Source organism: Tamandua tetradactyla, chromosome 1 (genome assembly GCF_023851605.1).
Source record: "Tamandua tetradactyla isolate mTamTet1 chromosome 1, mTamTet1.pri, whole genome shotgun sequence".
Taxonomy (NCBI): Eukaryota; Metazoa; Chordata; class Mammalia; order Pilosa; family Myrmecophagidae; genus Tamandua; species Tamandua tetradactyla.
The window spans coordinates 176,766,911-176,781,710 of NC_135327.1; the positions used below are offsets into that span (position 1 = coordinate 176,766,911).

General features: G+C 44.2%; 1 long non-coding RNA gene across 1 annotated transcript in view; it reads left to right on the plus strand.

Moving 5' to 3' along the window:
• LOC143663719 (uncharacterized) overlaps positions 1 to 12,962 on the plus strand; it is a 30,532-nt gene extending 17,570 nt beyond the window's left edge. Inside the window, exons 2-3 of the long non-coding RNA XR_013166145.1 lie at positions 2,297 to 2,507; positions 12,490 to 12,962. This is a non-coding gene — a long non-coding RNA (uncharacterized LOC143663719). The remainder of the gene's footprint in view (positions 1 to 2,296; positions 2,508 to 12,489) is intronic.
• The last annotated feature ends 1,838 nt before the right edge of the window (positions 12,963 to 14,800 follow it).

Genomic DNA, 14,800 nt, shown 5'->3' on the forward strand with positions numbered 1-14,800 from the left:
TATCATTACACATAAAATAGAAAGTGTTAAGTAAGGTACATTTGGAAGAAGGTTGGATTTGGAAGGGAGAGAAGGAGAGGTCACTTCTTGAAGGGTACGACCAGGAGGAAATCAGCTTAGATATTGCCACACAAGGTAAAAGTCATGGGTCACAAACTATCCATCCTCTGTGACAGTGGCACCAGGAAAGTGTAGGTGCCTTTCTTGGCATTAACTTCAAAATGCTTTCTTTAAAACCCAGACTCCTGCGGTGACTTTTAAAAGGAATCGCTAGTGTGGAGCCTTTTTGAAAGTCTACATGAATTACATTCATTGGTTCCCCCTTGTCCGCACATTAATCTTCTCAAAGCCTGCAGCACATTAATCAGGTCTGCTTTCTCCTGGAATTGCTTGTCCCCTGCTAGCATGTGTCTGTGTCATACCACTGATTCCACGTTCCTGCCTGCTCCAGTGTGGAAAGGAGCATGCACCTCCTGTGGCTTCCAGGATTCCCTCTGGAGCCTTCCCTATGCTTGGGGTCCCACTGGTATTTTCTGGTCCCCAGTTATCAGGGCTCTCCATGGAGACAGTTGACACATTGACTGAGAGTTGTGCAATTTCACCATTCTACTCCCTTGGCCCTTCTAAAAGCCCTGGGTGAGCCTCATCTCAGGGATTATTCTATCCAGTTTAACAACTAAGTATACAGCACAAGGTAACCTGACACTATCTGCTTAGCTACCTCCCAGCTTCCTGATTCAACAAATAATCCAGTCAAAGCCCCTGAGTCTTTCTGCTTCCAGAACTTTTTTCTGCCCTGGCATTGCCATCATTGTTACTAAGTACATCATAGACTTCTGGGTGCTTTGATGAAGTCAAAGACCATCTCATTAGAGGCTTCAGAGCTTCTAACAGGGCACCTTTTGAATTCTATTTGTCCTTGTTGGTTCCATTTTGTTCTGAAACTGCCACAGTTCATGGACTCCCCAAATTTCCTTGATTGGGCCTTCTCCATGGCCACAAAAACAAAACAAAACAAAACAAAACAAAACACTACTCCCACATCCCTAGCCTCCCCTAATGCATTTGGGTACCCAGTCTGTCAGGGCTAGGTTATGGGGCAACTGGCATTATGGTTAATTTTATGCGTCAACTTGGCTAGGTTATGGTTTCCAATTGTTTGGTTGAATACTGGCCTATATGTTGTTGTGGAGATATTTTGTAGATGGGATTAGCATCCACAATCAGTTGACTTTAAAGGAAGTTTATTTCAATAATGTGGGTGGGCCTCATCCATTCAGTTGGAGAATGTAAATGCAAAAAACTGAGGGTTCCAGGAATTCTGCCTCATGCCTAAATCCTCCACTCCTTCCTGGGTTGCCAGCCTAGAGAATTTGGACTCAAGACTTCAACATCACTCTTACTGGAATTTCCCATCTCAGGTTGGCACTATGGAATTCAGATTTGCCAGACCCCACAATGGCATAAATCAATTCTATACATACACACAGAGAGTAAGAACCAATAGGATATGCATGTGTCTCTGTGTGTGTGTATGTGTGTGTATCCTGTACATTTGATTTCTCTGGGGAACCCTAACTGACACAGCTTGTCTGTAAGGGTGCAATTTCAGAAATTTACAGACTAGTCTTGAGTCAAGGATCCAATGTCAGCAATATGCCTGGTTGAGGGTGAGCTTACAAGGAGTATTCTGGGAGAGTGGTTGTTTTGCAAAGAAGCTCTAAAACTTTGGGGTGGAAGTGGAAGCCTTGCTTTCATGGCTTGCCCATAGGTCCTTAGACTTAGAGTTTAAGTCCAGGAAGGATATTATTTATCATAAAGGGTCAACTAGAGCAGTTCAGATCCACGGAATCGTAGATTATCCCAGAATGAAAAAAAAGAACCCACCAGAAACTCATAAAGTTAATCCTCCTTGCTTAACCACCAGCCTTTAGCTATAGGTATGAGGACATGGCCGCATCATGACCAGGTCTTGGGGAAGAAAGTTAGCCATCACTGTAGAAGTCAGGGATGAGTAGGGGGTCCTTCTTCTCATCTTCTGTGCCCTTTTTGTTATCTAAACATTTCTCTATGGGTCTGACAGTGATGACTCATCTTCCTCTCATCATTAGCCAGATGTTATTAATTCATTCTGTGAAAAATAGCATCTGTGGGACTCTAGGATGGCTTTGGTCCTTAACATTAGGGAGAAAGTTTTTTAAGTGCTCTACTTTTAAGTCATTCTTGTTCAGAGTGAGAAGGGGGAGGTCTCTGAATTTGAGGAGTTGTTTGATTTGTTCCCTGATTTTATTTCTAGGCAAGCCATGCTTGGATGTTTGGACTAGATGACTGTTGAAGCCCCTTCCAGCTGGGAATGCTGTGTTTCTCATGAGTTATCTGACAAGTGAGGAGCAAAGAGGAAATACCACCTACTTTGACCCGGGAGCAGTCAGGGTTTCTGCATGCCCAAGTTCCAGGAAGAAGAGAGAGGCTGGAAGCAAGAAGGTACCAAGGAAAACCCTCACCAGGTAAAGGCCAACATTCATTTTCAGGAATTTGGGTTCGAAAAGAGGGGCATCAATCCTTAGAAGGTAAGATGTTATCCTATTTCTGGAAGTGCTAGGATCATGATAATGAAAGCTGGGATTCCATTCCTGGAACTGGAGCTCACAGCAAGGACTTGGCCAAAAAGAATAAAGCAGGGGGAAATTATTGATATTAAGGGACCAAGATCAGATAGGAAGATATAGGCAGGGTGGCTTGATATTAGCTATTCACTATTGGCTCTTGAATTTCACCTGCCTGGGAGAAGGGAAGGGTTGAACCTAAAATTCTGGCTTGGAGGTCCCAGTTAGAAGAAAAAAGTGAGAGTTTCAGGTGGTTATTAATATTAATTTTATAGAATGAACTTTTAAAATACAGAGAGAGTGATTGAATCTCTGCAAACATCTGCACATACGGTGAAACCAGCTGAGTGGTATTCAGGGCTGGCTTTTTTATCTGTATCTGGTATCGTCCTCTGAAAACCCTTAAGTATGACTTTTCATACAGATAACGCAATGAAGAAAGTGCTTAGCTGGCCACACCTGAGAGAGTTATCAGAAATGACTGCAAATACCAGAGATGTGCCAGCCACCAGATAGGAGGGAAAGACCTCAAATCACAATTACCCTGAAGATATCCTCACCAAGGAATGTTCTGTGTCTCTCATTTTGCAGACTATAGAGTGTTTCAGTCAGTGTTGTAAAAAAGACGGATTCCTCCAGGAATGTAAAGCCAGATGGAAACTCTGCTGCTCTATAAACTCTATTATTTCTACTGGTCCCCATTCTTACTGCCTCAGTCCCAAACTCGCCAAGCATCCCCTTCTATCCCACCATGTTCCATCATGGAACTTCTGGGAGGGTTGAGGAAGAGTGTGGAACCCTGGCTGACATCCACTGGATTAGCCACTCATGAGCTACATTTTTCGTTGCATTGTTGAAAAAAAAATGTCAGATTTGGCATTCCTGTTAGTGAGTGGCATTCCTGTTAGTTCTTTGTCTTGCCTATTTGGCTAGAGCACCACTTCTCAAAACGTGTTTTGGGGGAAGTGTGTGTATGCGTGTGGGTATATATATGGGTTCATATAAACACACATTCTATTTTAGGGAGTGGTAGGTAGGGAAATGGAGAAGGGACCAAAATAGCAGTTAGCAAAATTCTCCTCCTATTCCCTTCTTCCTGACACATTCACAGATAAGTTATAACACCAAAATATTGGGCTATAGAGAATGCATGAACTGGGGTGGGACTGTACCCGAAGAGAACTTTAGGAAGGACACTTGAGGTGCCTTGTTCACACCTGGACCTGAGTCAAATGACAAGATTCTGAATGTTACATTAAGGCTGTAATGGGATGAGACTTTTGGAGACCTTGGGAAAGAGTAAGTCTATTTTGCGTGTGGGATTGATGTGAAATATTGCAACCAGAGGGTGCTCTCTGATTGGCAGCATCTAAGCAGGCCCCAACGATCCCTTCTTCCTGAGGTTTACATGTTTGTGTTGTCCTCTTCCACCTTACACCAAGTCTGAACCATGACAAAGAGAACACAGCAGAAATGATGCCCCCTCTCTGCAAATTCCTGATCCACAGAAGCCATGTGATAACACGTTTATTTTAAGTGGCTAAGTTTGGGATAATTTGTCACATAGCAGTGCATGATGAACACACTTAGCACATGGATTTTATCCTCTTGGTCACAACCTCCCATTCCTGTTCCAGGCAGGACGATACAGAAGTGAACAGTATGAAAATGTGGAGATGCCTTTAGTAGGGAACCAGCACATTTCTGCTTATATCTCCTGAACGAGAATGTGTTGCATGGCTCACACTAGTTACAGAGGGGGCTGGAAATTGTTCCATTTTTAGCTGGGAAAATTACCGCCTGGAACAAAAGTCAGATTTCAGTTAGTAAGGAAGAAGAAGGAATGGATATTGGGAAAGTAGCTGCACTGTGCTTAAAATTTAAAAAAAAAGAAGATTTATTTTTGAGTGTGCTGCACATTCCATTTGTGTTTCCCAACCTTTTCTCTCATCATGGAACTTAGATAATTAAGCTTATATGGCAAGCTGGACTAACTGGAGATGTTGCTTATAGCCAAGGCAACGCAAGTGGGAACATGGGCTCCCGCACTTCCCACAGCTTCCCAAGGACTGAGAGGACCGATATCCCTGCAGAACAGTAACCCATTCATATTAAAACTGTTTGAGACATGTCACAGGTAAATGTCATTGGAGATGTGCATGCAGGAGCTTTATCAAGCATGTTGTTTTCATAAGCAACATCTAGGAGGGGTAAAGGAAGCAGGACTAGGCTAAGGAGGATTCAAGCAGCAATAAAATTGCAATGGAGACCTCAGCTGATGCTACGGGGAGCCTGGAGCTAGGAAGGCCCTTCAGAGTCACCCGACTTGAGGCAAGGGAGCCAGGCAGACTTTATACCCCCCACTCCCCACCTCTGACCCATAACGGCCATGGAAGGGGGAGTGACTTTGGGCAAGGGCTTTCTTAGGCTGGGAGCACGCCTGGACTGGGACTAGCTGAGAGCCTCAGATGCCTACACTCCCAGTAGCCAGGGGAATGGGTACCTCAGCTGGAGAGGGCAGGGACGGGGTGTGCAGAGCTCCCAGAATCCCTTAACAGGGAACAGCCACACCCTCTGAAAGAACAGCCTTTGGTTGGGCTCTTAAAGCAGAAAGCAGATATATATGAAATAAAGGTCTCGCCCAAAGTGGCATTTGTTTTGTTCTCATAAGAATTGTTATCTCAGCCAGTGTGTGAGCCTCAGAGGCCAAAAGGGCAACACTGTCTGTCTTTAGCAGCACTAGAAGGTTGACAGATTTATTGCACACTGCTGTTATTTGGATTCAGCCAAACTCTTCGGCAGGTTTAATTGTCATGGGCATCATGTAGCAAGAAGCAGCTGAGAGGCTGAAATGTGCTCTCGATTTATCTTTGGAAAATTTTCTCTATTATGAGCCTATAGAGATTAAAAGGATAATAATACCTTACACCCATATCATGTCTTGCCACTAACAAAGAGCTTTTATATGCACATTATCTTTTTTGAGCCTCGTGACAGTCCCAAGTGGTAGTCAGAATAGGAATTAGTATTCACCTTAGGGGTGAAGAAACGGAAACTTTGGAAATCTGAGCCTCCACCATATATTTCAAGGATTGGTTGCAGATCCTGATTTTTTATGGACCAAGATCCTTTCCATTCTCTCAAAATCCAAGAAGGTTAAAACATGAAGTCAAGTGAGAAAAAGCATTCCCCATTCCCCTGTGCACATGTGATTTATAACATCTTTCTCCCACCTCTGAAGTTATGACACAAGAGTCAGGAAGCAGAACTTAAACTACCCACAAACAAAAAATTTGGCAACTGTTACCTCCTGTGATTCCAGCACTGATTTATTGTGCTCTTCGATATATATAAGTGACGGTGGGACATGGCAAGGGGGTAGTAAAAAATGATGAATGTAAAACATATTTCTAGTGGAGCTAATAATCCAATAAGGAAGAAAAGATAGGCAGAGAATGAACAAAAGTTAGGGAAAGAAGTGGAATCAAATGATACAGGTGTTTAGAGAAGGTAAAGATGCTTTGACAGAAGAGGTGGCATGACTGCTGGCCCCTCAGGGATATCACCAGTGATGATGTCATGGGTGAGATATAAACCTGAGTTTACTGAGCTCTGGGTTAAGATGCAGGCAGTTGCATTCGCCCCATTGATGGTGCATTCACGTCCAATACTGAGCCCATTGCGGGTACTCATCACCTTGAGTCAACCAGCTCAACAGCCCAACTCTGCTGGACTCCCCCCTGGTCTGGTTTCTAATCACGTTTTGTTCTCAACACTTCTTGTGCAGTTCAGGACTATTGCCTGGTTTTTATTTTTGTTTGTTTATTTTTTTCTCAAGATTTGACTGCAGCTTTCCTTGTAGGAAGACATGCTTAGGCTGGGATCTCACAGGACCCTTGTGGGTATTTAGAAGCCCCGTTAACAGCAGGTGTTCTCACATCTGCACCTAGTCAGATGTCCTGTTGCACACTGCTGATATATAAGCTTGTACCCATGGGAAACAGCAGGGCTTGGAATGGGGTGTTCTTTTTCAGAGTTGCCTATTTGTCTTGCCTTTTTGTTCTACCTTTATTCTTCTCCTGGGGGGAATATTCTTAATAGGATTAATAAATGAAAAATGTAAATAGTGTGACTCCCGAAATATAGATTTTCCAGGTATGCAATTTATTACTGACTCTGTAGAAGCCAAGTCATTGTGATGCCATCTGTTAAATGCCCACTTTGCACTGCCAGGAGGAGAGGACTTCACAAGTTAAGACTCAGAGCTTTCAGTTGCTGGTCTGGTTCACCATTCGGGACTCCCAACAATTCGTTGACCCCAAGGGGGAAGCTGACAGGAGAAGGAAGCTCACACTGATAGCAGAAATAACTTCCAACCATAACACTGACGTCATCTGGGCACAGGATCCTCTGGTCTCACCTGGAAAATGTGATTTCTTGACTGAGGTGTAAAGGTGTATTTGTTCCATATATTGCTTAAATTACTACTGAGAAGTTCCAGGCTGATAACTTTTAATGAAACTCCTTCTAGTAAGACAGGAAAAGGAAAGGAAATTGTTAACAAGCTTGTATCAGCGAGGACTGATACCTGGATGCCTATCTAGACAATCACTTGAAAGTTTGGGGGAATTCTGAATTTGGGAAGAATAGCAGGAGGAATGAAGGGGAGGGAAAAGGGTGATAACTTGGGATAAATGTGGCAGACCATTAAGCAACAATTTTAGGCTAATGGGGTATGTTTGAGGTCTTGACCATTTGGGGAAGTTATTTGCAAGGCTGAAAAGTTATTTGGGAAATCATTTGCAAGGTTGGAAAAAGACCCTATTGTGCATTTTGGAAACTGGAATTCTTAGCAAGGGGAATCAGTCCTTACAGCATTTTGGTGGTCTGTAACGCTCCCTGAGATGGTTCTAGCAGTGCCCTAGTGGTCGGGAGAGCTGCACTACATGGTCGGCCTGGGGACTCCAAGTCCTAACCTTGCCCCTGACTAGCTCCATGATTAGCTCCATGGAAAAGTTCCCTAGCACCTCTCCCTCTCTTTTTCCGCCCTGATCAAATGGGGGGTTTAGATTCTGGTCTCTAGAGTTGCTTAATATTTTGTGACTGATTCCCTTTCAGAATCAAAAGCTTTAAGAAATAATCTTTTGTTAGATTCGTTCAATGTCATCTTTGACATCACCTGCAAAAGGAGAAAATGAAATTTGTGGTGCCTTACCTTCATCACCGACCATCCTCTAAAAAGGGAACATGAAGACCCAAACCGGAAACCTGGAGAATGAGGACATGGGTTCAGGACCTGCCCACATTGCTCAGGTGCTCTCAGCTATAACTCTACCCTCATTGCTGGAAAAGTGAAAAATCCTGAAAGGTGTGACAGGGATTGCCCACCTAGATGGACTTCTCCTAGGCCCCTCCTTCCTTCTCTCCTGCCATTTCCTCAAATATCATTCCTTTCTCCTCAATATCACCAATTCACATTTAGAACAAGCTTGTCTGGGACAAAAGTGCATTCCTGGGAGCTCATCTTGACCTAAATCAAGCCAGGAACTGCAATTTGCATTGAGCAGCCTACCTTGCCAGCGTGAGAGGTAGGTAGGAAGGAAGAGGGGGCTAAAAGCCGGGTGAAGGTGGAAAGTCTTCAGACAGGTGCAAGATCCAGCTTCAGCCTGGCTGTGAGCAAGCAGGCTGCCCAGGTAGCTTGTAGAGGTCTGTTTTATTCTGAGGTTCTGAGGAGAGGAATGAGGTTGTGCGCACAGCTCTGTCACTACAACCGGAGGGGCAAAAAATAGCCAAGCCTCCTGCATTCTAAAAGGTTTCAATTCCTTTACAACCCATTGTTTTTTATGGAGAGAAATGAGCTTCTGCTCTTCATTCATTCATTCAACAAGTATTTATTGAGAATTTCCAGTGTACCACTGGGGGTCCAGCAGTGGGCAAATGATTATAAATCCTTGCTTTCAGTCATTACTATGTGTTGAATCACATCCCCCGAAGAGACATGTTCAAGCTCTAAACCCTGGTCCCTTGGATATGAATTCATTTGTAAATAGGACATCCAAATCTCCTAGTTAGATGAGGCCAAACTGAAATCAGGCTGGTCCTTAATCCAATATGACTGGAGTTGTTACGAGCAGAGGAAATTTGGACATGGGAGCAGGCGTGAGGAAGAGGAAACAGGAGAAAGATGGCCATGTGACAGAGGCAGAGACTGAGTTATGGATTGCGGGCAAGTCAATGGCCTGCCCACACCTTGATTGTGGACTTCCAGTTTCCAAACCGGATGGTAAATTCTGTTGTTTAAACCACTCAGCCAGTGGTATTTGTTATAGCAGCTCTGGCCAGTGAAGTCATGGATCTTGTATTCTAGTGGAAGAAACAGGCATTACATAAAAAGGTGAAAATTATAGAATAATATGAAGTATAAGGAACAAAAACAGAGCCAAGCAACATGCCCGGTGTGCCCTACTTTGAGGCAGCAGTGTGTTTACTGCATCCTGGAAGTATCAGAAAGATCAGTGTGGATCTAGAGGAAGGGGGGTAGGCACTGAGGTCCTGGAGACAACAGACATGGGACTTCTGAGCCATGCTGAAGACTTTGTATTCCATTTGATACGTGATGGAGAACATGACTGAATTTAAATTTTAAAAAGATCACTCTGGCTGGTGTGTGGAGAATGGACTATAGGAGGGACAAGGTGGGAGCTGGGTGAGAGTTTAGGAGGTTATTTCTGTCATCCAGGCTGGAGATGCCAATGGCAAGGACTAGGCTAGTAGTGGCAAAGGTGATAAAAGGTGGTGGAATTGGAAACATTTTGATGGTGGAATCAACATGACTTGCTCATGAATTAGATTTGGGTTGTGAGAGAAAGAAAGGAAGCAGGCATAACTCAAGTTTTGGGCTGAGCTACTGGGTAAATCATGGAACCATTCATCTGAGAATGAGGGAAGGAGCAGGTTAGAGGGGAATGGAAACAAGAGGTGGACATGTAAGACCTGAGATACCCATTGGGCTGCCAAGTGGTGACGATCAGCAGGTGGGTGAAAAGAAGCTACCTATGTCTTCTCTTCAAGAATGGAAAAGTCAAGAACTGACCAGAGTGGATCACTAGATTCAGATTAAGATGTAGAGAGGATCATCTTTGTGAATGACGGGGCTGGAGGCATGTGAGGTATAGAGAACTTCAGGTGGGACTAATTCCTTGGTTCAAGGCTCACCTAAACTCTGGTATCTGCCTCTCACTGGAGAGAGCATAGCTCTCCCACTTAAAAGAACTTTCATTCTAGTTGCTAATGAACTCCTACCTTTCAGAAACGCTTTGGACTCTTTGGGCTTACAGTACCACACAACCTGGTCTGAAGCTTCCCTTAAGTGGTCACATACGTCAGGTCAGCTCCCAAGGAGGCCGGTTGGCCTCTCCCCTGATACTGCTCTCCTCTTCCATGACCACTCTCAGGCCATCTGCCCTTTTTGCTCTTGGTTGCTGGCTTTTGCTCTTACATGGTGTCTGGAGTCCTTCCGGATACCTTACTTTTTGCCTCCAGAGGAGCTTGAATTACTCTCAGTGCAAATATTCTTCATAAATAATTTGTGTTAGATTGTGTGCTACAGAAAATTTAGGTTTCGGCCAAAATAAACCTCTCTTCTTTTGGTCTCAAACAGTAGGTGTTCTAAAATACAGGCAATAGCATCCTTTAACCTGTATTCTGATTTACCTTACTTCCAACCAGATTGGCTTCATTGTTTCTCTAATTGAAGCCTGATCTCTTTTTCGGTTTCTTTAACAGTTATTGTATGTAGCAAGACTGACTTTCAGAGCTGCAGAACTCCAACCCTGAGTTGTAGATATTACAAGTACTCAAAGTTCCATGGAAATACCAGGTTATGCACATATAACACAGCATCTCAGAATCTAGAAATAACACTTGAAGCTCAGGAATAAATGTGACTGCTATAAGAGCTACTAATTCTGATCTCCGACTATACTTTGGCACCATCTTCTTTAACCCAATCCGAAATGTGTCCCGAATCCTGCGGTAGGGTGAGAGGAAATTCCAGCACAATTCCAGCACAATTCCGTGTAACCTGCTCTTCATGATGTCCCTCACTATCTGGGTGTAAGACGGTAACAGAAAATTAAAAAACAGATCGCAACAAAACAAAATTCCCCTTATATCATAAACAAAAGGAAGTAGGAATTCCCCAGGTTTAAGCGAAATTGAGCAGGAAAGGAGAGTGGACCGATGGCGCCACCGTGTGGTGAACCTGTAGATGACTGTTGGCCGGGTTTTCGTTACCCTGATCAGCCTGAGAAAGCACCAACTTGTTCCCAAACCTCATTTCCTAAAGCACAGGGTTGGTGAGGCCAGCCCAGCAGAGGCCAGCCACACTTACACAGAGGAAGCCTCCAACACCTGCGCTAGTAATGGCAGCAAGTGAAAGCAGGGATGGTGACACCTCAATGAATCCTCTCTAGCGGGAAAAACAATAAATGTGTTATTTATATGACAGTGGTACAAGGAAGTGTTTTAGAAAAAGCTGTTCCAAACTGTCTGCATCAGAGTCACTGGGAGAGCTTGGTAAATATGCAGATTCCTAGGCCTGCCCTAGACCCGCTGAATCAGAGTCTCTGGGGGTGGTGATGGAAAATTTGCACTTTTAACAAGTATGCAGGATGAGGCTGAAGCACACTAACCTTTGGGACCAGAAAGTGATCCGAAGCTGAAAATACAAGAACAGAAAGTGAGAGATGACGTATAGGAGGAAGAATGATAACCTCTGAAATGGAAGAAACATGGAGGGAAAGTGAATCCTGAGTATTAGATGGGGTCTCTGCCCACCTCCATTCCCGCACGCTGTCATTTGTGCAACTACACAAGCCTGGGGGTTTTGTTCTCTGTATTGGCAGATTCCAAGATACTTTTCCTTTTGTTGAACAAAGTACAAGTTGCTTAAGCTTAAGCATGTCCTAATGTTTTAGCCCTGAGTATTCGAGTTAAATTCTGGGACCTTCAGCCCCTAAGAAAGAAACTAAGAACCACCTCCCGTACACTGTGGAAGCTCCTAAATGACTAGTGTTCTAGGTCCAAGTGGGTGCTGTGTATTTGCACGCAGAGAGAAAACAGTGCTGTGGGGAACATCTTTCCTTCTCGGGTATTCGTTTCTCCCAGATGCCAGAAAAATGCCTGGCCGATAGTGGGTATTCCAAAAACCGTGAGAGAATGGGTTATTTCATTCATCTTTGCTGAATGGATTCAATGATTGAATGGGGGGCAGGGAGGGAATCCATCTTCAGTAAGTCTGAGTCCTTCTTAGGATACACTGCTGGTTAGTGACAAAACTAAGTGTAAAGATCTCTAAATTAAACCCATTTGCTTTCTCAGAGGCGCCTGAAACACTGAATTTGCACATGTGAATATACACTTCTGTTACATCAGCCAATAAGCTTCAGCATTTTGGCAACTGGAGTTGTTTTTTCTTTTCTAATTTTTCATTCATCAAATATTTATAGAACACCCTTATTTTTTTTGTGAAAAGAACTTTGTAAGACATTGCAGGGGACACAAGATTTGCTCTCCTTACTCTCAAGGCAATATTTACGAGAAAACCTGGGGGCCCTAAGAGTGGCTGCCAATGGGCAACTACAAATGAGGCTGTTCTGAGACAGAAAATGGGCAAGAAGCAGCTAAACTCTAGCTTTAACAATTTAAGATTCTGCGCTTTCATGATTGGTCAGGAATGGGGGAGGAGTAGAAGTTTTTGGGGTGGGTTAGTGCTATTCACTAGCTCTGAGTGCCCCTGCCCCCCCCCCCCACTCAGTTCAGTTACCAAGCCAAGCTGAGCAGAAATGCAAGTGTCCTTTCCTTTCCCTTTCTCTTCTTCCAGCGCCTTCAGCTACTTCCCTGTAACTGCTGCATTTGAAACTTGGACTTGAGCCCAGCCTGGACCTTTTCCAGAACAGCTGGTGGGGACAGCCATGCGATGGGAGCTCAGTACTTGTCTGCAAGCAGGCTGCTCATCTGGAGATGTCGTGTGCAGTGTGGACCTTTTTGTGGCTGGTAAACATAAACCAAACCAAATAGTAATTGGTAGCATTTGCCCATTTCCATGGTGTAAATATTCCCAAGCTACAATGTGATATCACAGAACACAGAGTTGGGAAGAAATGTACAGTAATATAGTATTTTCACTATTACAGATATAATCATAAATAACCTTTAAGACATAGATAATAGTTAAGATGTAGTACTAGTAATTAGGAGTGATATGCTTTGATTATTTATATAATTTATTTAGTTTTAAGTTTATATAATTTGGTTTTTAATAATAACCTTTAAAAAAAATTCCTGGAAACAGAATAATGGGCTCTTGCAGGCTGACATAAACTGACTCTAGGAGCAAACCTGGAAGGGAAGCTGTTTTTGCCAGAGCTGATGAAAGTAACTCTTAGGAAAGGGCTTTGTGAAGCAATCACCAGGCAGGTAGCAGGGCCTGCTGAGGGGTTATCTTCCTGGATCTCTATTTCTGCCCTAGGTCAGCTTCTCGCTGGGCATGGGGGTGGTGTCTGCCTCTCGAAGTCCTTTCCTGTACCCTTCCTGGTGCTAGGATTCTGTACCCTGCAAGAACTTTCCAGGTCAACCAAGCTATGTAGTGCCCAGTGTAGTCCTGGCCCATGGAGGGGAGGGACATCAGTTATTATTTACTGTTGACTCAGTTACCTGGTACAGTTGACTCAGTTACTGGCCCGGGTGTCAGAGGAGCTGGTTCTGGTCTTACTTATATCATTACCAGGTTGTGCAACTTTAGACTCTCTGGCCCCCAGACTCCTCCTCTGTAGGAAGAGCGTTGAGCCACATGTTCCTGAATTTCAGAGTGTCCTAGGAGCCTGTTTTCCAGGGTGACCAGCACTGAGACCTTCCCACCACCCCTGCCCTGGGTCCCCAGCCAGACCCTGACCTGGTTAGCTCTCCCTCAGTGCTTGATGTCAGGATGGGGCCCGGGGTCTCCAACCCCTCGGGGCCTGTGAGTTAGCCTCCGACTGGTCTCATAAGGGAAACTTCACCTGAGAACCCAGCTGACCCACCATGGCAGGATTCCAGCTCCAAGGACAGGATTCCCCCAGAAATTCCAGAGAGGGGCACGGCTGTGTCAAAGTTAGAGCTGGCCTTTAGGATCTCATTCTGGGTTGCCTTTTGGTAACGCCTCAGGGAAACTTCAGCTCAGCCCCTTCCTCTCTCAGCCAGGCATGATATCGCTGCAATAAGCAGTCAGAGGAATAGAATATGTTCAAAACCCATTGAATTATATCTTAAAATAGTGAATTTTATGTTATGGAATTTCTGTCAGTAAAAAAGCATTTGGATACTTATCAAAAAATACAGGAAAATGAAAGGGGTCATCAGGAGACTATAAGGAGAAAGGAGAAATAAGAGAATCTCCAAGATTCCCTTAACTAATTAGTGTCAGAGTGCTTTCCTTTTGGAATAGGCATTCCAGTTGAGTATATTTATCTTATTTGATTAATATATTGGATGGTTAGGGTCTAGTTCAATCTCAAGTGCAGTGTTTTAGAAGGAGAGCAAGTCAGAGTGTCAGAATTCATCCCTGTCCAGGGTGAGGGGATGGTGAGAGAGGAAGGGAAGGCATCTCCCTGGTTGGCCTCGCTCCAGCTCTCCCACGACTGCCCTGTCTAGCATCTATCCAGCTCTGATTCTTCACAGCTAACAAGTGTGTGTCTGGGGTTTTGGATCTCCCTGGCCAGATGCCTGTGGAAAAATCCTTTTTCTCTTTTGTTCAACTGAGATGAAGTCGGAATTTTCCAAAAGGACATTTCCTCAGAAACTCAGGAAAACAAAGTAAGCACAAAGGTCTTAGAAAAAAAACAACAAACCAACATTCACCAGGTGTAGCTTTCCATTGTGGGCAAAGCACAGACCAAGCTTGGTGGAAGAGTTTGTGGGACCCCTTCTGTTGTCACACACCTCAGCAGGTACCACCCACAGAGACCCCCTTGCAGACTTTTGGTGTCTTTCTTCCTCTCTCCACTGCAGTTCCCCCACCCAGCCCTGGACTTTCTTGAGCCCTGTCCAAAGTCGGACCTTGGAAATGAACTCTTGACTGGAACTCTTGACTTCCCCAAGGCTAAGGTGGGGCCTTTTGTTTGTCTTACTATTCCAATTAACGCAGAATAACAGAG